The sequence below is a fragment of the Drosophila virilis genome, chromosome 4 (genome assembly GCF_030788295.1).
Source record: "Drosophila virilis strain 15010-1051.87 chromosome 4, Dvir_AGI_RSII-ME, whole genome shotgun sequence".
Classification (NCBI taxonomy): Eukaryota; Metazoa; Arthropoda; class Insecta; order Diptera; family Drosophilidae; genus Drosophila; species Drosophila virilis.
The window spans coordinates 13,333,346-13,357,015 of NC_091546.1; the positions used below are offsets into that span (position 1 = coordinate 13,333,346).

The 23,670-nt window shown below is 39.6% G+C and overlaps 1 protein-coding gene across 1 annotated transcript in view; it reads right to left on the reverse strand.

Moving 5' to 3' along the window:
• Positions 1–23,670, reverse strand: part of dpp (decapentaplegic morphogen) — a 44,050-nt gene that overhangs the window by 11,674 nt on the left and 8,706 nt on the right. The window lies entirely within an intron of this gene.

Below are 23,670 nucleotides of genomic sequence, written 5' to 3' on the forward strand. Positions count from 1 at the left end.
TTAAAAAAGAAGCTAATATAAGTAAAAAGTGTGCCGTGAAAATTTTAAATTCAAATTTGTTAAATTATTTCGAATTAAAGCAATCTGGGAATTGGTTTTATACTTTGCCTGAATTGGCGAGTACGAGCAATAAAAAAATAAGCATATATTAGCAAATATATGAGAAATAAATAAAACATAAAAAAATGTAAATATTAAATTTTAATTTGTTTAATCCAAATCATACTTTTTGTGCTCCTAAATTAATGTCCCCACTGTTCACAATGCTTATAAGAGTTCAAAGTTTTTAATTATTTTGATTATATTATATTATATTAAAATTTTGAATATTAAATATAATTAAGTTTTTATTGAAGAAAAAGTAAATATTTTATTTGATAAACATTTGTTTGTTTATTTATGAATTGGAAATATCGCCACAGCATTTTTTTTGCTTTTTATATAATTATAAGTATAATATATTAAAATCAGACAACTAATGGCTTCTATATCGTTTTGATTAACGACTATATTTAACAAATGAATTCTAAGCAACAATATATTTACATATATATATACATATATATATATATATATATATACGTATTGTAAATAAGATATGATGCACGAGATTTGATCATTTCTTGAAATATATTTTATATTTATTTAGCTTGAGCTGCCTTGAAAAAAGTGCTGGGTATGTTAATCAGCTTGAGCTGAAGCCGTGCCAGCCTTGCTCACAAACGATCGAATTATTTCTTAATAATATTATTATACTTTAGCTTAAGCTTAAGCTTGTCGGGCTACTTACTCTGCCTAAGTGTGGGGCTATTAAACGAACTGCGACCCAATTGCGTGTGCTTCAATCGGTCGGGCACAGGTGGGCATCGAATAAAGAATTGATGTATATTAAAAATATACAACTAAAATCGAAAATAATATAAATAAAAAAAAAAACAATACTCTTTGCTCGGGGAGTTGCACGCGCGCAATGAGCCAAGTATAAAACCAAACTGTCTCGTGTTGCGCGGCGCACGCATTCCTGGGGCTGGTTGCCAGCCAGCCAGGGCCCAGTCAGATCGTGATCGTGAGGTGCGAGCGAGAGCCCATGCTTATTTTTTAGAGTGTCTGTTAACATACACACACATACACACCCGCAATCACACACACACACACAGACTCACCTGAGTGTATTTAGGTAAAGAAATCCTTAACAACAGCACACAAAATGAAATCAAAAAGTCAAGAATTAGTATAATTTTATTGGTTGGCAAGAGGTAAAAAGAAGAAGGGCCGAAACGTTGGCCCGCAAGAATGACACTCGCCAGCTCTTTCGCACTTGCACACAGTTAGACAGATGCTAGGGACAGCCGGACAGCGGGACAGCGGGACGGCGGAACGTTGTGTACCAATACCAAGGCAAACAGTTAAATGCATTTCAACTGCCTTTTTGGCCGTTTGTGGAGATGACTTGACACACACCCGGACGGCCCCGAGGCAGCCAAAGTGACTGCCACAAAAAGGTTGCCCAGAGAGAGCTGCAGCAGATCTTGTTGTTCCTCTCGCTGTTCTTCTTCTTGCTGTTGCTGACCAGCCAGCAAGTGCTGCAAGCCAGCCAAAACGACGCTGGCTAACTTGGCCCTGAGTAGGTGGAGCCGCCTCCGCCTTCGCCCTTGTCACTGCCTTGAATTCTGCTTTGCTTTTATTTCTTTCTTTTTTTTTGTCTTTGGCAAACTGTGGCCACTGAATGGTTGCCAGTGTTGGATAGCGCTTAGTGAATTAATATTATTATGATTTTCAATTGCATTAGAAAAAACTAGAAGGACCACAAAATATTGTGTATCATTTTGTAATTAAAGGAAACAAGGTCAAATCAGGATGTGAACTCATTCTAATTATAATAATTCATCATTGAATAAAATTTGTTTGGATGACACAGTCCTAATGCTCTGAAGGGGCTGTTCTATTTGCTCCCTGAGGGAGTTCAGCTCCTGATTTGGCAAATAGTTAAAGAAAAGCCTAATAAAACTGAACATTATTATTATTTTGTCAATCTTGATATTATTTAAGTTCTACACTTAACTGAGTTATGATAAAATTTTAATTATTTCAACGTAATTTATAATATTGGGCTCAAGTCCTAGCAAAGGGAACTCAAATCCAAAGGGCAATCTAAAGGGTACAATTGTCGGAATCGACCAAATCGGAAGAGCATATCATGTGCTGCTTTAGGAAAGATCACTCCAAAGTTAAGTACTATATCTTCACATGTTGATATCTTGAACAAACTTTTACTATATTTCCAACATCCACACAAAGTCTAAAAATAATCGCAGTACTATATCATATGTCTCCATAGGCAATATCGGTCGATATATAACTTAATGCTTTAAAAACTTCTAGGTTTTTCCAATATTTGTAGTTTAATAATGCTTCTCGTATTTAATCTTCGGCGTGCTATTTCTTTGTCTGCAAAGCTGACTATACCCTGTCCCTTGTCCCGTGTCCACTGTCCACTGGCGTCGCTAATGGTCGCGACGTCTGGTAACTTAAGCGTTGCCAGACATTCTGGCTTTGGTACTGTTTCGATTTTCCTTTTCCTTTTCTGGCTTGGAAACTGGCGCCAACTGCTGCTTAAGTAGCCGTTGCACGTTGCACGCTGCACGTTGCACATTGCCCATTGTCCTGCGCGGCGCACTTGACGCCGTCTGTCGCCCTGCTTTGCAAGCGCGCATCATGTTTCCGAGACAAATCTATGCTCAGAGAACCAAACCGGAAGAGATGCCTGCCCAAAAAATAGAGGCAAGGCAAAGAAAAAAAAAAAAATCAACTAAAAATGAAAGAAAGAAAAAGAAAAAGCCGCTGCTGCGCCCGAAGAATGTCGACGCGTTGGCTGCGCCGCCGTGTGCTGCACAATGTTGACTGCGGCTGGCGGCTGGCGGCGGGGTGATTCATGCCGATTGGCGGATGAGCGCGCACACACCAGCAAGAAGAAGAACTCGTAGAAGGCGGCTCCAAAACTGCGCGAGAGATCCTTTTGTATGTTAATCGCAGCCAACACGTAGACGCCCTGGGCACAAGAGTGTGTGTGTGTACGAGTGTGTGAGGGTTAATGTGTGTGTGTGTGTCTTAACATGTGTGCATGTGTGTGTGTGTGTGTGTGTGTTGGTCTGTCTGCTCCTCCTCGTTTTGTTGCTGCTGCTTATTCTTTTCAACTTGTTATGTTTCTGTGTTTCTGTGCTTGTGTGTGTCTGTCTCTGGTTGCCTCTGGGTGTGTGTGTTTGCGTGTGTGTGTGTGTGTGCGACTCCACTCTCACTGCATTCAGCAGATAAACAGATACTTTGCCTGCTGTCTTCGGTATCTGCTGCGTCTTCTGTCTTCGTTCTTCTGTCTCACAGCATTTAATGGCATTTAATTACCCTTCGCATGGTGTATTCCTTTTTGATACCCTACATTCAATTGAAAATGTGAAGAATTAAGGGGTATATTGCAGTTGTGCAATCTGCGAAGTAATGCACTATTTGTATTAATGCCTATTTGTATTAATATGTTTTCCAATTGCTGTAAAATATATTTATATTTGGAGAAACACTCGCCAAATCAAGCAACCGTTGCCAAGCTCGCATTAGGCTTATTTCACAACACTGATAAGTTCCCCTGTCCAAGCAAATTAATGGAAATCGATATAGATCGAGAGCTTGCCTGTAAATTTTAAGTATGTTTTGCAGTTTTTACAAGCTAGACACTCCAAATGTTTACTAAGCTCTAATCATGCTTATTTGATAGTACTGATAACTATCGACTCCGCAGTCAATGAACGTAAATCGATATATATCGATAGCTGGTCAGTGCATTTTAATAATGATAAAAATAATTTAAGTTACAGGATATATGCTAGTCGGGCAAACGAGAGTAGGACACCTTTTTGTTGCTTATCTCAAGCCCTTACGTGGTATTGGACCACCAGAAATTGAGGCCTAATCACAGTGCAGTCCATACGAAATTCTCATTAAACATTTTTTTTTTTCGTACTCCTGGCCTATCTGCACTTACCATCAAAATTTGCTCAGCCCGGCTGGCCCACACGGATCGAAGCGCCGGCGCTACTTTCACTGCCAAAAGCAACAACAACTGTTGCAACAACAGCGGCAACTAAAAGAATCCATTATCGTGTGGCAGCTTCATTTATCAAGTGCGTCCCGGACGCGTGTGTCATTTATAAAATCCTTGGCAGGCCAATGGGCAAGTGCTCAAGGCAAAAAAAAAAAAACGGACAAGCAAAATGGAAAAGCGATTGGGAAAAAAGGGAAAATGTAGCACTGCGAAAACTGCTTGACGGCTTGACACAGTTGTCTGGCGCACAGCAGGACAATGATCCTGCGCCTCGTGATCCTTTTCGTTGCGCTCTCCCACAGCCAACGCAGCGGGAGCGGGCGATAATTGGCCAGGCCAGAGCACGAGAGAGATGAGGCAAGCGACAAGGATCTCTCAGTCAAGCGGGTTCCAAGCAGAATGCGACTCACAGGAGGTGCTGCAGCCATTGGTGGGAATGGGCTATAGGAAATGCATAGCTATATTGCGGAAAGGAGTTTAAATATTTTCTGCTGGTAAACAAACTTATTAATTGACCAAGTATAGATACTTGAACTCTACTTAAAGTCACGTGATTTTGGACAATCCACCTGCAAGTGTGAACAAATCGTGAAGGTTTTTTGTTTAGCATCCGACCGGCCTTAAAAGTAGAAAGTGAAAATAAATGCTCACTGACCAAAATTTTAAAAGATAGTCAAAAAATAAAGTTTGTTTTAATTGAGTCTTAGGTTGTTTTAGGGATAAGTTGTTCAGACTGTAAGTCAATCGCACAACACAAAATATACTAAATTTAATACTTGGCATTCTCATTAAAATGTTACAATTAAATAATACTTAAAAAAGTATGGCCCCTTAAATTCCCAATAAAAACAATATTAAGAATCGCATTTAACAGCTGCGCAGCTGTAGACATTGATATCTGGAAATACTTCCACCTGCCGGACTGCATCAATGGAACCAAATTGAAGTCTAAGTTCCATTTTGCGCTTTGTTCTCGGGCACAGCGAATGTCCACAAATGTATCTGGGCCTGTAATATCAGTCGGCTAATCAATTACCGGAGCAGGAGCAAAACAAAAAGTTGGCAAACAATGCGCCTGGCACGTGGACATCATTGAGTGCGCCTTTCACTGCCACTTTGATGGAAAGGTGACAGTCAGAGGTATATCAAAAAAGAAAACACAAAAAAAATAAATAAAAGAAAAGAGGAAAACATTGAGAAGAAAAAAAAAAGAAAAGAAAAACAAGGCTCAAACCCGTCACAAAAGAACCAAAGTAGCCGCAAGACTGCAGCAAGGAGCAGCACAGGGATAGGGACTGGGGCAGAGACAGGAACAGGCACAGGGGCAGCTGAGTACGAGGCAATTGTCAATGTGGCCACTTGCTGGCGGAGAGCTGAGGGGGCAGAGAGTTACTCTACGGGTTTCCACATGAGAAGGAAGGCTAAGCAATTGTTGCTCGACTGGCTCGATTGTTGTTCGACTTTTATTCAATTAAAACGTTATTATTGTGTTGCTCAATGACTGACTGACTGACTGACTGACTGGCTGACTGATTGACTGATTGACTGACTGACGGCGAGTGCAACTGCAACTGCAACTGGGGACTCAATGTCTAAGTTGCGTTTTGTGAAAGCTGATCCTGGCTGGAAAAAAAAAAAAAAACGTTTTGTTAGCCTGGTCTGCGGGCCAGCTCAGATCTTAGTGTAATTTGATGCTACACGCTGCCTGCTGATGTGCCCTCTACATGTTGTTGTTGTTGTTGTCATTGTTCTGTCTGAAACGGTTTTGTTTGTTTATGCCCAAACGGCCATTAGAGCTGCACAATGCCGGACAATGCATGTAATGCGTTGATTTATGCGTTTTTAGCCTATCGCGTAACCCAATACCCCAAACGATATGGCCCATAACAATATCAATATACCATATATATATATATATAGATAAGAAAAATAAAAAGTGCATGCGTTTTATTAGCGCCACTTGGCAATTGTTCGACTGACTGAGGGGCTGCATCGGCTGGCCAGCCGCGGCCCGCGGGTGGTTGCTGCTCCTAGTTCAAGTCCAAGTTGAAGTCTTTTTCGAGTTGGAAGTGGCCGCCATGTGGCCAATACACTTATGGAAACAGTTTGAATTCAAATTAACACAGCGGGCAGCAGCCCGCATGGGCATTAAAAGTCAATTGCAATTAAGTTTTATTTCGGCAGCGCAAGTCCCTCAACTTCTCCAGTTGCTCCAGCTCGAGTTGTTATGTGTGAAAATATCAAAGGTGGATTTCAGATTTCAGCTGCGGCCCCAGCTCAAGTGGTTACAAATCAAATCGTTTGCCGTGTAGCGCCATCGATAAAATTTAATGGCCGCCATAACTGTTAGTCCTAATGGAGTGCAGTTACATGTACACTTAGCGAAATCGATGCCAGATTAAAAACTATTCAATTAAAGGAATAATTCACACAGCTAAAAAGAAATACAACTTTTCGGTAAAAGCTTGTTTCTATAAGAATAGCTTTGATTTCTTCAATGGGGTTTCAAATCAAATGAATTATTTATAAATACTAGTCCCAATAATTGCATTCTTCTAATCATTCTAAGTAGTTGCAAATTTTGAGAAGCGAACAAATATAGCGCGCATATAGTTTATGAAAATATCGAAGGCTTGCAGTATTTTCAGCACAGCGGGCAGTTATCCATTTAAAATTGATTATAATAAATATGCAAATTTTTTTTGCAGAATAAATTTTTATATTAAACAAACATAACTTCTAGTTGAAATACCAAGTCACGCGAGTTTTTCTCACAGTGTATTCGCGGCGATGCCAGTGCAGATTCGAATACAGATAGAATGATTCGGATACGGATTCGGTTCGAGATTCAGCAATTGCAGCATGCAACATTCAAATTTATTACTAATTGGGTGTGAATTGGCGGCAAATGGTTTCTGGGTCTGAGAGTGCAGCATGCAACATAATCGAAACGGGTGCTAATTGATAGGCCTTTGATCTGAGGGCAGCTCACGTACTCGCCACTATTTATTTACGGCAATTGTTAAGGCAACAACAACAAATCGTGCATAAAACAAACAAATCGAATACAAGACAGCAGACAGCACTTTATGTAATCGCCCATTGAATGGGCTCAGGATAGCTTCACTTCTGCTTCTTCTTTTGGTAGACAGTAAGGGTATGGTAAGGGGGGGCTGTGGGGCTGTGGCCAATCCGTTAGCTGCACATCAAAATCATCATTAACACTGCTACTGCAACTGCAACTGACTCGACACTTGTGTGTCGACATGGCAATTGGTGGCAAGTCGGCGGACAAGGGGGCTGCCACATCAGTGTCAAGTGCCACAGAGGAAACATCAAATTTTATGATTTCATAAATATTTGTAGGCGTGGCGCTAAGTAGCTGCGCCTGCCACATCATCAACATCAGCATCATGATCACCCCCTCAATGTGGCCGTAAATGTTGCAATGTTGTTTATACAAACTCCAGTACACAGCACATTAATTTACATTGTCTTCGCACAAGCGTAAACATGCCTGCAGTCCCTGTAAATACTAACTATATATATATATCTATATATCTACTATATATTCAATATTATACTATACTCTACTATTCCCGAAGTAACCGCACAATCAGTTCTTTCAAATGGCGCAATAATCGCCACTTACATCAATGTTGCTCAATATTTATTGTCGATATTATTTTCTGTTCTCGTTTCTTTGAGTTTATTAATTTAATTGCCCTCTGGCCAGGCAAACTGAAATAAATACGCTTTAATCGATTGCAGCCACATGGCTGTAAAATCGTTTCAGTGCGTTTTAAGTTCATTTTCATATATGTATTTTGAGAAATATGTGAAAATGCATTGCGCAGTGTTGCAAATGCCAATGCTAATGTTAAGTGTTGTAAATGCGTATATTGATGTGCGTGTTAATGCTAAGTCCTGTTAATATGGGTATCTTATTGAACAGTGTAGTACATTCTATTGTATTTGTCCCGTGTTGTAAATGAGTTGATTGAATAATATGATAGATTTCCTATTGCAGTGTTAAAAATGATATTGTAAATGTGTACATTGATGTGCCTATTAAAACTATTTTAAAATATTGTGAAAATGCAGTACGCACCGTTATTGTAAATGCTGTAATTGGATTAATTAATGTGAGTGTCTTTTTGCGCAGTGCTGCAAAGGCCATTGTAAAATGTTAAATACTGTGCAAATGCAAATATTAATGTGCGTTTTTATATTTGTTTTCATAAATTCGTGTTTTTCAAATACAATTTTTTACTTAATATGAATTTAGATCGTTTTACTGACCAATTAACAAATATATATATTGTTGCCATATATAAGTTGCCCGCCAAAGTTGCAATATTTAAAAAAGCAAAAGCAGTATAAGGCATGTTCTCAACATGTATAGCGAACCTTTACCTTTGCGAGTTCACTTCTTGAGGTCATCCCGCTTTGAGGGTTGGTTTCGTAGAAGTTTTTGCGATTTCAAGCACATTCCAGACCCCAATATCCAGGAAGTAGTTGCAATTATCTGTCATGGCGCAAAGTTTGCAGTCCATAAAGTAAGTTATAGACGCAGCACGCATACATGAATAGAGGCCTGGCACCTTCTGAACATATGCAATAGATCCCGTATCTTTAGTGCCATATATATATGAACATGAGGCATGCATCTATGCACATAAAATGCTAAACTCGCACGAATCCAAACAAATCTCAAAGCATATCCATTAAATTGGCGAACAGATCGATTTGAGACACAGAGAGAACAAGAGAGAGAGAGAGAGAGAGAGATGTGAAAACAATGTTGCCAATTGCCTGTTGCCAAGATGATAAAATCGGTTGAGAATCTGTCACCTTGTCGCCATAAATTCTCTGGCCGGAGCGTAACCACAAAAAGCAGAAGCGAGTGTTGGCTAGAACAAAGACAGGTAGCAGTGCTTCAATCGGCTGTGCACGACTGGTAGATACCCTGTATACCCTGGTTGGAGTGTCGTTGCAAAACCTTAAAGTTATTTGTGTACTTGCCTTTCTACTTTCTTCAGCCTTTCCTTCTGATAAACGCATTCTGGCATAACTTGATTGTAGTACCAAAAAGAGAAGAACTGTTCAATATAGTTGCGATCGGAGGTGGAGTTTAGCAAGAAAACATATTCTACTACACGAGAACCTACCATACAAATAATAATAATAATAGATACAATATATGCATTCATATAGAATTATTTTCCTTTCAAACGGAGTCGAGTATATAGTATATACCTTAACCAGATACCTAGTTTTGTCTGTTACATACACATGCTCAAAACAGGTCTACCCTTACTCACATTTGAATGGGTTCAGGCTATGCAAAAAAAAAAAAGTGGAAAAGAAAGACTAGGAAAATCTTGGGAATATCTGGCTACGCATACAACGCGTTAGTCGTAAATTGTAAACAAAATTATTGCAACGATTGCCAAATTAAGTACAAACCACAACTGAAATTCAATTTGCAAAAATTGCACGCAGTTTGTTTGTTTGTTTAAATTGTTGTTGTTGTTGCTCTTGTGGCTGTTGTTGTTGTTGATGGTTGGTGGTTGGCGGTTGCTGTTGGTGGTGCATAGATTGAGGATACTTATGTGGCTGCGAGTCTAGGCGATGTTCTCTGTTTTTTTTTTTCTTTTTTGCTATTTATAGTTGGCGAAAAATCTGCAAAAGCTGTTGCTGTTGCTTTTGCTGTTGCTGTTGTTGTTGTTGTTGTTTATTTATAAGCGCATGTTTGACATTGAAAATAATTTATAAACTTTTCAGCACAATTTATAAACTCGCTGCCGCGTTCATTCATAGCGTTCATAGCTGCAACTCGAGTGGCTCATTATGAATGCAATTGCGTTGCCAATGTTGCAGATGTTGCACACACACAGCATTTAACTGTAGACCAAAAATGGTTAAAGTCATTCATGTTCGACTATTGGCCACCAGGGGGAGGGGGGCAGTAGAGGGGGTTGGTGAGACGAGCCTAAAGATGCCGCTGATTGATCAGTATGCAACATGCTTGAGCAGCCGCAATGTTGCCGCAACAATGCGACGACGCTCTTCTAGGCAATTGTTGCTGCTGTTGCTGCAACTCCGCCTGTTGCAGCAATGTGGTCATGTTGCCAGCTGGCATCTTGTAATGCAACGCATGACAATGAACGACCGTTGCGGACAACTGGCTAACTGGCTGACTGTTGGCCGGTGAATGGAATGGCTCACGGCTCCAATTCCAATACCAATACCAATACCAATTCCATGTGCCAATCTGTGCCCACGGTGCGTATGAATGGCAGACGAGGCGTCGTTCGTTGTTCGCGTCGCACAGTGGGCAAATAGTGCGAAGGGATCTGAAGCGTTTTACAATTTTGTTGAGAATAGAGACAGGTATCGAGATTGGCGATCTTCTTATTTCTCAGTTGTGCTTAAGAAACCATGTCTCCAGTCTTCTAGTTTCCGAGATGCGTTTCACACGGACAGACAGACGAACATGTCCTAGATGGACTCAGGTGTCGTGGGTTTCACATAGAAACACAGACAGATTGACAAATGGATAGAGGAACAAACGGATATGTCCTAGATCGACTCAGAACGTCGTCCTGATCAAGTAAATATGCATATAAGCTCTATGAGGCCAGATAGTCCCTTTATATTTTTAGTTTCCTCTACAATTTATACACAGAGGGCAATCTATTTTCTAGGTGTTGGCCCCACTGTGCGTCGTGCGTCTAATTTCGCATGCGCAGTCGCAGCTTCGCCTCATTGCCAGATCGCGTGCATTGGACATATATGGCAACGGGCGCGCATGGCGCACGTTTTAATTAGGATAATGAGTTGTTTCCGGGCTGCAGCAGCAGCAGCAGCAGCAGCTTCATTGACCAGTTGCCACAGTTGCCGCAGTTGCCGCAGCCTGTTGCAGCTCCATAAATGGCTGAAGCGCTGCTGCTGCTGCTGTTGTCCCTGGCTGTGGAATTACAAATCATTGTAGGTTTAATTAAAAATTAATAAATTTATGAGTTGCCATCGCATTAGCCATGCCAATTGAGTGGCCAACAACTGCGGCAATGCCACTGCCACTGCCACTGCCACAGCAACATCAACTGCCACTCGGCCAATTGATTTATGACTGTTGCAAGCTTCAGGCCACAGAGTTCAATCGACTTCGCAGAGACTCTGAGGCGTCGTAGACGAGTGCTGGCTCCTGCGTCCTGGCACACACATAAATGTGCCCAACTTCAAGGCGCGCCGACAAGCTACGCTGAGTGATCTGCCCTTTGGCCACTTCAGTTGACTAATTACCTTAACTAAACGATGGAACACACATCTATTTTTTTGTCTTAAATATAAATAAATATATGTCAAATCAGGCTGCAATAACATTAATACAGAGGTCGCTCAGATAATAATATCCGCCAGAAGTTCGAAGAGCTCGAATTGTTTAAGCCTGATGGCATTTGCATTCACTTAAATACTTTGCATATGGAACAAGCTTAAGCAAATTGGCCAGTATAAATATTAAAATGTAAAGTATGAATAATTAACATAAGTGAAAATAAATAAATAAATATATATTTACATATACCCACTGTAGTATAGCCCATTTGATTGTTAACGATAAAAAAGATCAATAGACATTAAAATTAAATTCGCAAATTTTATAACAATTTAAAAAACAATTAAGAGGAAGCGACCGATCGTCGGTAGCTGCATATTTTATTCTGAAAGCTAACAGTAAAACGAAAGGCAATCGATAATTTATCGAGACATGAGCTGCTAAAGATTTTATCGAACAATCGCTTATCGCACCGAAATATTTACAAGTAATTAATTGAATTTCAAATAGTTGCCTTACTTAAATTTCTCAATAATTTTGTAATTAGCACGTGACTATTCGACAACACGCTCGACTCACCTGTGGCAGCCACTGTGTGTGTGTGCTTGCGTCGGTGTGTGTGTGTGTGTGGCATCATCAGCAACGTCGGTGGGCTGCCACCGTGGCAAACCTCTCGATGAGTTTTGGCCTGGACGCCCAAACAAACACCAAATATTAACGCAACACATTTCAACGCGCATGTCCCGGCGCTAAGTCGTCACAGATCTCACGATCTGAAGACCTAGAGATCTATCGCTCGAACTGACGATCTCTTTGGTCTCCCATGCGAACTGTGTAGCACTGGCGTTTGCCTGTGGCACTTTGGTGATGTTGTTTAATTGCCGCTCTGACAGACGCACGCATGTCAGTCGGAGGCGCTTGGCGAGTGGCACAAAATCAAAGCGAAAATTGCAGGCGGCGGCGGCTTAGCCACACAAATAGATACAGATACAACAGCAGCAGCAGCAGTAGGAGCAACAAATGCAGATACTTATGTACAATAGTTGTTGTTTGTTGTTGTTGTTTCTGCGTTTGCGTTAATTTTTTGTTTATTAGGCGGTAAATATCAAAGTTGAGCATAAATCAAATTCCATATACAGCAACAGGCGCAGGTACAGCTACAGATACAGATACAAATGCAGATACAGATACAGATACAGATACAGATACAGATACAGATACAGATACAGGTACATATGTAGATATAGATATAGCTACTGCTGATGTCCATGGCCGATGTTGTTATTGTTGTTTCGAAACTTTTAATTTTCGGCTGCGTTAATTTGTACGCTCCACAAAATGCAAGTTGTATCTTGTATCTCACGGTCTGTTTGTTTGTTTGTTGTTGCTATATCGGTATCTGTATCTGTATCTGTATCTGTATCTGTATCTGTATCTATAGCTACTTCTAGTAGCTGCTGCTGCTGCTGCTGATGTTGCCTTCGTGTATATTTGTTTGTTTTGTACGCTCACTTGGCTTTGGTTCTGTTTAGTTTCAATAACCATTTTCCAATTAACACAAAACGCGTGTTTTTCACGTTAATTAATACAAAACTTTTTATCAATATTTGCAATAAAAATCAATCAACAGCATTTGCAATTAATCAACATCAAAAGGCGGCAACAGGTCCCAAATAGACAAACCCCCAAATACCCAAATATCAGACAGCAGACGGCAGACAGCAGGCCCCAAATAGTACAAAATTCTTGTTGTATCTTATAGATACATAGATACACATAGATACACAAACAGCAACAACACCAATTAAATATTCACCAACAAGTTGCTGCCACGCGTTTTGCGTTTCGTTTCTTTAGATTTTTTTTTTTTTTGGGTCGGCATTTTCCAGCGAAAATCTTTTGTAGTTGTCGATTCTGACCTTTGATTTTCCGATTTGCCGATTCCTGTTCCAGGTATTGCCTCAGGCTATTTTGTTATATAAGCAATCGACTTGCCATCAGCTTTCAAGTACATTTAAATTATTATCCGTTACGGATTCGAACGAAATGTTGATTACATTTGTGCAAGTGGATTTTCGTGAATTTACGAGCATTCATCAGCCTTGTCGAGCTCGCCAGATTATACAATGTATCCATTCGATCTGAATTATGGCAAGAGGGTTTATGTTTATTTTCACATCGATTATTTATGTTTGCCAGGCTTAAATGAGTGAAGGTTGCCAAAGGAGTGCCTGAAGATCTTACGATTTTCGAATAATATATATATATATATACGTTATTTAACTATGCACAGAATGTTTGCTTAAATTATACGCATGGATTTATTTCAAGTCCGATATCTTAATGGAGGTCAAAGCTAATGAGTTAGTTTCAGGCATGTTATGAGTTCATTATGAACTTAAAGAAATTCCAAGGGTATTCTATGAACTAAACGTTAAGTTAAAAGATATCCCAAATATTGCATTTATCTAATCATTTTCGATAAAAGCAAATTTAGGGTAGAGAAGGAATGTAGCCCGCGACTAGTTTATGAAAATATGCATCGCTTGCAATATTTTCAGCACAACGGGCAGTAGTGAATTAAAAACTCAAATTGTATTCTAATAATTCAAGAGTCAAGCCAAAAGCCAGAGAGTTGGCTAAAACCATGACCATGTTTAATTTAAACTAGTTAATCGAGGAGCTTTTCTCTGCTTGCTTAAGGCCCAACTAAGAACAGCTTCATTTTGTCTGCTCAAATTAGTAAACCACCATTTACCTTTGACATTTAAAAAACAATTGTGAAATGTGTATGTTGAAATTAAATGTTGGCCACATTTGTGAAGAAATGTGTCTACCTTACGAGATTTGCCAGTTTCAGCGAGCTGCTTACAACCAAGCGTTGAAATCACACCAAGTGCATGCATTTATTACACAGCAAACAGATTGCCATGCAAATCAATGCAATTTACGGGCCATGAGAAAAAGATGCAAAAAAAAAATTCGGCCCCGCCAGAGAGTTGGCATTATCAATACAATTTGTGCGTTACGCCTGAACGCTGCACGGTCGCAGACGCAGCCACAGCCACATCGCAGCCTCACCACCGCACCACCGTCCACCATCGCACCGTCGACGCACAGACGCACCGTCCGGAGGGGCTGCTGTGGCCATGCTCAGCTGCCCATTACAGAAACATTTGCAGCCAAACGTTTGCCAAGCGGCGCTCGTGCGCAACGTGGGCGCCGCAGGCCTGCCCAAAGGGGCGGGGCGCCTAGTTGATGGGGACAACAGGCGACCGGGAGCCTAAGGTCGAGTCGGATAGTACAACAGAACTGCCACCCACAGCATAAACTGTTACATTTAATTGTGCGCCTCAAAAGGCAGCCAACGGGCAGCGGTCACTCTGACACCCGCCAGCAGCCAACCCAGAGACGCCGCCCTGTCCCTCTGGCCCCTCTTTGGTTTCTGGGAATATGTGCGTCGTGGCGTGTAGCGCACTTAATATTTATTGTTTATTTACACAAGCGCATTAATCGCAAAGCGCAAACGCGCCAAAAACGAGCCGCGCAATTGCCAATGGGCCCCCGGGCCCGTTCACCACGCCTCACAAGCCCCCAACCCATCCAGCAACAATCAGTTGGGCACCTAAACACATAACCGCTCCCCCCCCTCCCACACTAGTTCGCACTGTGAGCTATATCGAGAGATTTGAATGAGAAAAAGACTGACAGCCGAAGGTTTTTTCCTGCTATACAGATATCAAAGGAATAAACGCTGCACAGTACTTCCTAGGTTACTTAGTTGTATATTTGGTATGAAGAGATATAAGGGTAATATGTTACTCAAATTTTGTCGAATGTCTATGTGAAGGTTAAAGTTCTTACACGTGCCTGCAGATCAAGGTATAGTACGCCATGTGTCAAAGCTAAGTTGACTGAAGCAATGTTTAAGGATGTCGCATAAAGCAGAATTGAAAAATGGACTGCCTTGGTCTTACTGTCTTACTTTACAGTATACAAATCAAATACTCTCTCTTTAAATCTAAATAACAAACGTTCACTGCTAATGCAACGTTTAAGGACATAGCACAAGGCGATAACGCAAAATTAGCTAGCAGTAAAGAGTAAGTTTTTATTAGTAGAGAGTAAATATATATTCATGTGAAATCATATTTGTGCAGGATAAGATTAAAGATTCTATAGAATTTAGAAATTCCTATAAAAATTGTTACCCTGTACAAATCATGTAAACTCTCTGTCGATCTGGTCAATTTCTGGCTAGTACTCATGCAATTTATCAATCATAAAATGCGCATTTATTAATAAGTGTATATTTTTTTGACCCACTGTAGCAATTGCTGCCTTGTCCAGGTGTGTGTGTGTGTAGCTGGCCAAAAACGCATTTGTATTCTTTTGGTTAATTTGGCTTTTTGCGTTTCAATATTTAGTTAGAAAATGTGTGTTTTTTTCGCACAAGCTCATTTAATTGGTAATTTATGGTCAGCCAAGGGGATGAGCATGGCAACGAGGCGTCAAGCGGTATAGAGGGGGGAGGGCGACTGGTGCCCAGGGTAGTCGTTCGAGTGGCAAACGAAATTTGCTACAATTTTTTTGATAATTGCGCTGATTTGTTGCCGCTATTGTGTTATTTTGGCCAAATCAATTTTTGCAACTTTGCTGCACGTTGAGAGCGCGTACATTTTGAAAAGATAAATAAACAAATTGTGTGCGAGCAGCTTCTAGAAAGACACACACACACACACACAGCAAGTGTTTTATAGTTTCGTGCATACTTGAGAGATTTTTCCCACCAAAGAAGATTGCTACAGTCCGGAGCTGAGACGAGAGTCGTCCATAGCCAGCATAGGCTCTTGAGCAGATCATTAATTATGCAATCAGAAGTAGCAGATAGAGCGATTTATAGGCATAAATCACACGCTCATCGACCAGCATTACGACGTTCAAAATTTGCATAATTCCCGGGAAATCGAGTTGGTCGTGCCGAAAAAACCATAAAACTAAAAACAATATATTATGCGTAGAGCTATATATATATATATATATATGAGAAAGATGAACGCTCAAGTGGCTTAATAGCTGGAGAAAACAAGTGAAGTTCAACAGTTTGAAGAGCACTCGAATGCACCGTCGAAAGAAAACACTCCAGCCAGGAGTTACGAGTAGACCAGCAGCAGGGCAGGAGCCGCCCTCGTATCCCTTGAGCTAGCCATGGCCTATTGAAAATGAAAATAACTTAATGCAAAGTAAGCGGCAGAGAGGCAACAACAACAACAACAACAAAAACAACGACTGCGACAACATTCAACTGTTCATGAGCAAACAACGAAGGCAGCGGCTACAACTACAACAACTACAACAACTGCAACAACTGCAACAGCTACAACAACTACAACATGGAACATGGCCACAACTCGTTGGCTTCGTTGGCTCTTAACGAGGCCGACATCAAACAAAACGTTGACCAGAGGCTGTCCAAGATCGGGGCCCCGGAGTCGAGCTCACTGCTATGCAAACAATGCTAGGCTACAAGGCGAGTGTGTGTGCGTGGATATATGTGTGTGTGTGTGTGCATGGATTTGTGCGTGCGTGTGTTTGTGTGTTGCTAACATTTCACTCAACATGCGAGACACACCAAGGCGCAGCCCAACAAGAGAGTTTAAGATCTAAATGCTGCGCTGAAGCGCTTATACCCTTACTTATATACATAAATAAATAGGAATTTAATGCTTATCTATTTGGCAACCTTCCTATTTTTTAAATGTTTAAATATTTATTTAATATCAGCTCGAGCCAGTTTAATAAACATTTATGGAAAGGTCACCAAAACAAATCATTTTAACTAATTAACTAACTAACTTTATTTGAGTATTGTTATATGTATATAATTAGTACTTAAAATTTCTGATCATTTTTTTGCATTAGTTTATTGTTATTACTAAAATTAATATTTAAAATTTTACATATCTTAACAAGAGAATCTAATTTGTGCATGCTTTATCAAAAAGCTGACATACCCTGTAAGCAGCGGGCTTGAGAGAGTATATTCAACAAGACGCTCAGCTCCTCTCGCCTTGCTGGTAATGTGAAAAATTTCTTAGCCAAATATTGACCAGGCAGTAGCTGCAGCCCAGTAGGCAGTAGGCAGTAGCCAGAAGGCAGTCAGCAGTCGGAAGGCAGCAGTAAGCAGCAGCCCGAAGGCTGATGAGGTTGATGATTTTTCAATTTGGGTTTTGTAGTTTTCCGCTGGCAGTTGTTGTTGCTGCTGCTGTTGTTGCTGCTGCTGCTATGGGAGCACTTTAAAACAGTTCATTTCTTTTGTCAAGGCTTGGTGTGTATCTTTTTAGTTTTGCCGCTGGCAAAATATTTGAACATGTTTAGTGATTTGCTGTTAAGTAGTTGGTAATGCAGCGGGATGGGTGGGGTCTGGACTAGACTGAGAATTGGAAGCGAAATTAATTGTTTGGCCGCAAGTTGATGCCAGGCATTCTGGCCAATGCCAGGGCCAGTTCGAACTTTGCCCAACAGCTTCGGTTATGAATGATGACAGCTTTAGCGTTGGCGATGATCAACGATGGGCCAGAAGCGCGCCACAACTTGCCAGCAACTGCTGCTGCTGCTGCTGCTGCAACTGCAATTGCTGCCGCTGCTCAATGTTTGTTTATTTATTTGCTTTTAGCTGTTAATAATTTATGTAAGAAGCGGCCGGCTAACGTGTGGGCACTTGGAAAATAACAAACATTGAACGGGCCGCATGCGAGCTGCGACGCGATTAGCATCCAACAAAAAAAAAGTCAAAGAAAAAAATGCATTTATGTGCACTGTAATGCGTTTAAATGTCAGCTCGAGTTTTGGTGGCAACGCCCCCTCCGTCCCTTCTCGTCCTCTATCGGCCACCAAACCAACACTCAATTAGCATTGGTAATGAGCTTTTAAATGGATTTGGGCCGCGTGTTTGTCGAAAGCGCTTCACAGCTGTGTCAAACGCGGCGTATGCATGATATGCCATACGATCTTCGCTATTTATTATGAGTAAGAGGGGGTAAGTAAGTGGCCATCGCGTGACTTTTGACTTTCTTTTCGTATTGATAGCCAGTGTTATTTGTCAGTTAATAGATGTACAAGAGGCTTAGCCTTTATATAGATGTAGATGGCAATTTGAACAGCTTTAACAACGATCTTGTCTAATTTTTTGGATTAAAATGAGTGTAACATTAAGTTTGTATTTACATCAACATGTTTTCTACAAACAAATGGAATAAAACGGAAGATCTGAAGTGGTACTCAAGGGGCAGAGAGTCGCCTCCTAATGGAAACTAGTAAGGAAATCCTTAGTCTATATTCATGGTATGTACAAGAAAGGAAGAGGTTAAGTTTAATTTGATATCGAGCTAACGCATAAACGGATAGATACACCAGTTTCCCATTGCCCATAAATAATCTAATGTTAAACAATTTATTTACTTGCTCCGCTTGAGCTTCCAATTAAATTGACCTGAATGATCAATTTCTGGCGAACAGTTTGTTCGAAAACAAATCATTAATTTACTCGACAACTTCTGCTGAAATATGCCCACCAAAATTGGAAAAATTCATATTTTCGTCTCAGACACGTAGACAACGGATTTGTTTAGTTTGTGTTCTAAGTATAGGCATTATTAATTATATCAATGCATTGGAAGGCTTCCCGCTAAACATACCAAAATATACACCCACCCAACACACAAATAGCATTCAGTTTGCATACTCGCTGATATGTGTGAAATTTATTTCCTCACTTCAAATAGGGGGTGAAAAAAAAAAGCAAGAAACGAAATAACATTCAAACACAAACAAGAAATCATCGCTAAATTTTTGCAATGACTACGTGAGAGAGCCGCGTGTAGTTTGTATAGAGGCGTGTGCTATACACATTGCCAAATCTCGTTTAAGTAGCCGAACAAAAAATGGCCCAAACAAACAAAAAATACCTGAAAAAACATCAAATTTACTTAAAAATTTGGCAGGTCGAGAATATAATACCCTGCCCAGGCAGGGTATATATATAATTCAGATTTAAATCATTTGAAGAAAGATCATAGAGAAGCAGTTTCTAACTGAATTGCATATTCTAATTATCTAGATATAAAAATACGACTTTTATTATTTTTTCATAAATATATAAGTACCAAAATTTCTTGGATTCGAATTCAATTTGCATACTTTTCAATCGTTTGAACACAGAAAAAAATATAAAATTCTATAATCAGCATAGAAAAGAAGATTCGGTTTAGATTCCCAGACATTTACCAATTGGTAATATATACAATTAATAATAATAATACAGTACAACATGAATACTTATTATAAATATTTATAATAAAAATAAAGCAGTTAAAGTAACTCAGCTCAACGACCTCATCGCAAAATAAAAATACATAGTATTTAGACAGAAAGCTGTATTCGAAATTCTCTCATTTATTGCATCATACACTCCGAATTTGAACATGTTCTAGGGTATGCAGCAGCCGTTTAAATGTATTTGTGTATTAAGTGGCGGCCAATATGGTGTTTAGACGAGTGTGTGTATATGTTTACAGGTAAACGGCAAACAACAAAAGAGAAAACATAAGTAGAAACAGGCGTAGCAAATAATCAGAAGCAGAAGCAGAAGCAGAACAAGTGGCATACAGGGCAGTTTGTGGCGGCATTATAATAAACAAATGAACTGCCAAAAGAATTGCACATAGCGTACTTAAAACATAAACAAAACAGTAGCGAAAGCGCCAAAACGGGCCCAAATCGTGGCCAAAGGGGCCAAGAAGCCAAGCGGGAGGGGCGCTGCGGCAGGGCGCAAGAGTGGCCATAAAAATATCAGATGTACTCGAATCAACGGCAACTTGTTTTTCTACCGCTAGACAAAAATACCAGCCAACAAAATATATATAAAAACAATATATATATATTTGTGTATAGATATGTATACAGCTATATAGCGCTGAGCTCTTGCTGTGATTTTTATGCACAACAAGCTGCAAAGATGCAAAAAAAAAAAAATATACGCAAAAAAAATGTTTTTTAATCGAAACGAATTAATGAGCAGCGCAGAAAGCGAAATAATTTTTGTCGAAATCGTTAAAAGTGCGCACGACTGTCGAACGCAGCCGGTTGATGATGTCCTGCGGCGCAGCGGCAACAGATACAAATGCACAGCTACAGCTACAGCTACAGATACAGATACAGATAGACAGCTGAAGATACAGATGCACAGCTACAGATACTCGTAGCTCGTAGCTCGTTGCTCGTTTGCTTAACCTTGACCACCGCTGCCGCCGCCCAGCTGGACAGCAACACACACATAGACACATTTATGTGCCTGGATAATGATGATGTTGCAAGTTTGCCAGTTGCCGAGGTTGCAAGTTGGCAATCGCTGATAAACGCCAGGCGGGCCACTCGGGCAGAGCCACCTGTAAACGGGCTCTGTCTAAATATTTAGCAGCAGCAGCAGCAGCAAAAACGAATTTTTGATTTGTTGCCGCGCTGAAAATGCGTTCATGGAAATTAAACGATCGCCAGCCGTGTCACCATCTCCCTCTCCCTCTCGCAACTCTCTCCATCTCTTTCTCTAGCCGCATATTGTGCGCAACCTTGACCAAAACGCGCCATGCAAAACATATTGCATACATATGCGCGCCTCGCCGGCCGGCAAAGCACGGCAAGCTTTCATATAAATTTATACCCAATATTTATATATACATATACATATATACTATATAGATCGATGTGTATCTGGTTTGGGGGGTGCGAATTTTATGGCCCAACGCTGCCCCTGAATTTATGTTTGGCGATTAGCATTAACAGCGCTGCGCGCATAGCGCAATTAACTTTTCAAAGTACATATTTCAATTATTATAATTTATCCGTGAATTTTGCTATCCATAGGTTTTTAATGGCCCAGCCACTGAGAGAGAGCCAGCGCCAGTTATAAGGTCATAAATGATTTTCATTATTTCAATATACTGCCCCAAATGTATCCTATACATTGCACAAGCAGTTTGTCCTGTGCTAATAATATTGTAAAGATAATCTAATATAATTTACGTAATTATTTTTATTCTAATGTTTAGGTGTTGCATTTAAGATATATATATGTATTCCAAATACTTGATTTTATTAATATTCAAGGTTTTTGGTATCCTATTAGTTTTATGATTTATTTATCGATTTATAATAAAACGAGTTATTGTTATAAATAATAAATATAATAAATACTGTAGTATATTTGATATTTTATAAATTTACTTTAAAAATATTTTATTAATTTTTTTTTTGTACAAGTGCTACGACCGTCGATCGTAGGTAGAGTATTTGTTGTGTTTTTCTTAATTTATATTTGATTTGATTTTTCGTTGATTCGTAGATTCGGCTGCTGGGCCCATTTTGTATATAAGGGGCGCACTTTTGTGTGGCTCTAAATTGACTTTTATGGTTTAATTATTTACACATGAAAGTTGCATGCGAATTCCAAGGTAAACTGTTGGCGATTCAGGCCTATTTAGTGGTCACGGTTGGAGCAGAAACACAGCTGGCCAAAAGTTCATTTACCTGACCGAAACCTTTACAAATGCTTTGGGTCTGGTGGCTATTTAGCTGATGTGCGGATGATATAGTATCAATAAAATGTTTTGTAAACATAAATTTAGATGAAATCTATTCCAAATTGATTTGATTTGTTTAATGAGCTTTAATTTAAATGTGCAAATAATATTTATTTTTAGCTGCTGTAAGAAGCTCTTGTATTGAATTAGCTAAATTGTGTTTAGATTGAGAGCAAAATTTAAATATAATATTGATCATAAAATCATAAACAAATTATCATAATCAAGGGTAAATAAATGAAAAATTATACATATTATTTACTAGGCAAATATATTTCTATAAATTTCTATAAATTAATATACAAATTTGTTTGCTTTATTTTTTGTAGTCCTGCTTTGTTCGACAGCATAATATATTATGAAATATAAACTATTATTAATTATGGCAAGGTCTCTTTTTATATACATATAAATATGTATACTTTTTATGGTATAAAATATCCCACATATTGAATTAAAATAAAATAAGGAAATAGTAACATATTGGTAAGCTTCACAAATAGTTAACAAAAAAAAAATAAATGCCTTCAATATACAGTACATCCCCTTAAATTAAATTCCTAACAATTTCACAATCTTCGGCATAAGGAATGCCATATAATATTCACAGATAAGCTATTAATCGGACAGTTTTATGCTTTATGCGTTGTTTGAATTATCATTCAACATATTTATTGGAATGTTTTCAAAGTGCTTTAGCCCATTGTATCTTTCGGCAAGTGCACACTGATCGAAATGATTTACACCTACGCAGCGAATTCGCCTCATTCGGCAGTTCAACTTTGGCCCCACCTTGATTTCACAATTTTCCAGGTATTTATGGTATTAGATGCGAAATGTTCTGGCAAAAACAAAAATCTGCTTGTCATCATAGTTCATTGAAATGGACTTTTCCACCGATTTAACATTTGTGCCAAAAAAATCCCACATGGAACAAACACTCGTAAATTTGCATGGGCAAACGAAGAGCTGTGCTCTTCAAAACTTTTCCATCATTGAAGAATCTAGTATCGTGTATGTATTAAGTATATATCAAGCACAATGTCTGTTCGCTGGCTACTTCCTGGAAAGCGAAATTCTCTTTCACCTGAACCATAATATAATTGGCCCCACTATGCAAATGGGTAAACACGCGCGCGCACCAAATATTTCAAGTGAAGAAGGAATTTTTATTTTATTTATTTTGTATACATATATATATATATATATTGTTTGGTTCCAGTTAAGTTTCAGTTTCTGGAATGAGGTTCGGTACCCAGATGCAGAAGTTGGCTGGGCAGCTTTCAGCTGAACGGCAGCAGCTTTAGCTGATCTTCAAATCGATCGTATTAGTATCTTTATCATGCATGTCACGGCCGCAAATTGCAACGATCCATCAAATCAATAACTGAGAGCAAGCGAGACAGCTGGCGGTGTGTGAGAGCGAGACGGCGCGAGCGAGCAATGCAACCAGTTACGGCCAGTCAGTTGGGGTCTGGGTGGTAACTATATCTGGTCTTACGTATCGTATCGTATATGGCTCGCTCGCTCGCTTGATCATTTGTTAGTGGGACGCTAAGGTATTTTATTTATAGCAATGCTAAAATTAACTTTTTGCG